This window comes from Galeopterus variegatus, unplaced genomic scaffold, assembly GCF_000696425.1.
Source record: "Galeopterus variegatus unplaced genomic scaffold, G_variegatus-3.0.2 Scaffold2261, whole genome shotgun sequence".
NCBI lineage: Eukaryota > Metazoa > Chordata > Mammalia > Dermoptera > Cynocephalidae > Galeopterus > Galeopterus variegatus.
The window spans coordinates 245,632-249,181 of record NW_007728372.1 but is presented as its reverse complement, the minus strand read 5'-3'; positions in this window follow the sequence as shown (position 1 = coordinate 249,181).

Below are 3,550 nucleotides of genomic sequence, written 5' to 3'. Positions count from 1 at the left end.
GGGGGGGGGGGGGGGGGAACCCCCCCCCCCCCCCCCCCCCCCCCCCGGGGCCCTAGTGAGCAAGGCATTGGGCTGCTGGGCCAAACGCCCCCACTAGGGGGCTGCCAGCCAGTCCACAGCCACAGGCTTTTGACCACCCTTATGAGCATGGCCGAGAAGATTGGCTTTTTCTTCCTTTGGAGTGAAAAGGGTTGTTTGGGGTTTTGTTTTTGCTTTTGTTTTAAATAGGATTTTGAAATCTAAGGCCAGACATAGGGATACTGGGGCTTGAGACACAGGTGGTCGCCTTCAGGGTATGCGAAGAAATCACGGTTTATATCCTGGGAAACTCCAAGTAGAGTCAAGATGGAGGATCAAGCTTTCCATTGATGCCCGACTCCAGTTGGTTGGTTCTGGGTTCCTGGAGCTCTGTGTTAAAGGGAATCTGAGGCCATATCCAGGCCTGGCTGGGAAGAGCACAGTGATCGATTAGCAATGCCTGCCCTGGAGAATCAAAGAGCAAAGAGCTTTGACTTTCTCAGCCCAGGCTGCCCTCCAACAGAAGCCCATCCCATTGGCCCAGGAGACTCGGGAGCTGGTTCCAGCTCTGCCACTACCCTGTCCCAGTACTGGCTGATCCTAGTATAGATGGAGCTTGTATCTTAATTCCCAAGCCCTTTGAGATCTACTTCTGATTAATCTTTAGTGTTCATGAATTCCTAACACTCTAGTTAAAGCTAAACGTTTTCCTCAACCTCCCTGAGCATCAGATGGCTAAACGAGGTTCACTAGAGAGGTTCCCAAACCAAAAGAAACCTTTGAAGATGCTTTCAGTGACATAAAGGACCCTCTGTAAGTCCAAATTATGTCTATTTTGGACTTTCTTCGTGGCATCAACCGGACACACAAGAATGAGAGCTTCATTTCAGCCAGAGACTGAAATGGTGTGGCCTTGGGCGAGTCATTTCTCGTCTCTGTTCATAAAGTGCTCAACAGGTATATACTGGGTAGTTCTGTGTGCCAGGCACAGGCTGATGGGCAAGACAGCCGTGCCCCACACTCATGAAGCTGGCCATTTTGGATGAGATATGATGCTTTCTAAGAATCCCTTAATCACCAGGAAAGACTCTTAGGTAAGGAGCGTGTCCTGAAGATGTCAGTAGCTAAAAGAGCAGGAGGATACATAGGCTGGAGGGCTGTGGTGCACAGAATAATGGTCCCTCAAGATGTCCAGGTCCTAATCCCCAGAACCTGTGAAAATGTTACCATACATCGTAAAGGGGAAGGGACTTTGCAGATGTGATTAAATGACAAGTCTTGAGATGGTGACATTACCCTGGATTATCCAGGTGAGCCCAATTCATTACAAGGGTCCTTATAAGAGAAAGGCAGGAGATCAGAGGAGGGAAAAAGTAGTGCGGGATGACGGAAGCAGAGATCTGAATGATGTGCCCACAAGCTAAGGAATGCTTGCAGCCTCTAGATGGTGGAAAGGCAAGAACTGAATTCTCCCCTGGAACCTCCAGGAGGAAAAAGTCCTGCCAACACCTGAATTTTAGCCCCATAAGATGCATTTTGGACTTCCGACCTCCAGAAATGTAGCAATATAAGTTTGTATTGTTTAAAGCCACTGAGTTTGTGGCAATTTGTTATAGTAGCAGTAGGAAATTATACAAGGCTGTTTCAGAGAAGACCAGAACGTTGACCTTGATAGCAGGAAGATCTGGGTTTGAGGCCCTGCTCCACTACTCTCTCTGTGACCTTGTGCAATTTCCTAACCTCTCTGAATCTCAGCTTTCTCCTCTGCAAACAAGAGTCATAGAGTACCAGCCTCAGAGCGTTGTGGAGAAAATGAAATGAGTTGATACGCAGTGTGTGGAGGACAGAATCTGACACATAGTTGGCCTGCAATAAACATTGCATTTTTCCCCCTTCAATTGGGCATTAAAGAGCCTACATTTCCTAATGCAGGCCCTCTAATTTCTCCTAGGACACTGCTAGAATGGCCATCCTGATGCTCGTTTTGTTCAACGTCACTCCACTGCTCAACAGTATTCCATGGATCCCCTTTACAAGTTCTTGACTCGGGTCTATCAAAATCCCCCATCGCCTGGCTCCTGCCAACCTCATGTCCCAAGAAGGAGAAAATTAAAGTGATGGCAAAGCTGAAAAGAGACCTGGGGGAGCCTAACCTTCGGATGTCAGCTGAAATGTCACTTTCTCCAGACCTGGAAGCTAGGTGAGTGCCCTGTTGTTCGTTCTCACAGCACCCTGTCCTCCACGGCAACACCAGCATCAGTCATAATGCAGTGATCATTTGTGTTGTGTCTATATTGTCCCTACTGCCTGCATGCCTGAAGCTCATGGGGTCAGGGACTGGTGCCAGGCACAAAGGATCTGCTCAACAAATATATTTGTTAAATGATTAAATGGATGACCAATGTCAGCAACCTCCTCAAGCCAGCTGAGCCAAAGACCCAAGTACGCCTTCCTGAAGGCCAAGTTCTGGTTCTTAGCCACCGAGAGGACTGCAGAGTTACCAGGACAGGAGAGTTGAGCACTGGACCGAGCATCCTCAGACATTTATAGCACCTCCAGACATGGAGACATGATTTGTGTCTGTACAGTATATGTTCAAGTAGCAGCAAGAGTAACTTCAGTGGGGGCAGCGGTGGTGGTGGGGGGTCATTCCTCTAGCACTTGGGGACTGTCTAAGGTAGAGGGAAGGAGGACAGAAGTAAGAAGTGGAGTTTGGGAACTGAGAAGAAGGAAGTGGTAGGAGGACACCCAACAGGCCAGCCGATTCTGTCCATTAGATGAGCATCCAGGCCCCCGGGCTTTCGTCCAGACTGGAAAGGGTTAAGAGCACTGAGTGGGAAGGATGCTGGGGGGCATGGGAGTGAGGGGGCCCCAACTCTGAAGCCCGGAGAGGGGCCTTCCTGGTGGGGGGCCCACCCACCTCTTCCTCCTGGAAAAGACAGTTTTCCACTCTGGGGGTGGTGGGACCACCCCAGATGCCTGGGAGGAATGGGTGGGCCTGGCAGGGTTGTTCTGGCTCATTTCTCCTGGATGGGGATGGGAGGAGCTTGAAGCTGGCATGGGATTGTGGCTGTTCCCCAACTCTCAGGTGACACCCAATGGCACATAGCTTAGTTCTGCGAAAGCTTCCATTTTCCAGGGGGTGGAATGAAGGCCCAGAGAAGGTGAGAGACTACCCAAAGCCACACAGCAAGTTCTGAGCAGCCAATCGATCCTCCCAATTCACTCCCACTACACACACACACATGCACACACACACACACACATGGGCTTCTGTGGCCTTGCCCCTGCCCATCTCTCCAGCTACGTGGCCCACACCTTTTCCTCCGTCTGTTCTGAACCCTTCATGCAGTTTAAAGCCCCAGCACTTTTGCCCCAGCTGCCTGAAATACCCTCTTTCACAACCGTGTGCCCAGCCACCTGGTAACGGGGTCATCTTTCAAAACCTAGCTTAGATGTCCTTTCCTCTAGGCAGCCTTCCAGGGATGCCCCTTCTCTTCCCACCTACCTGGGAAAATTGATCACCTCTTCT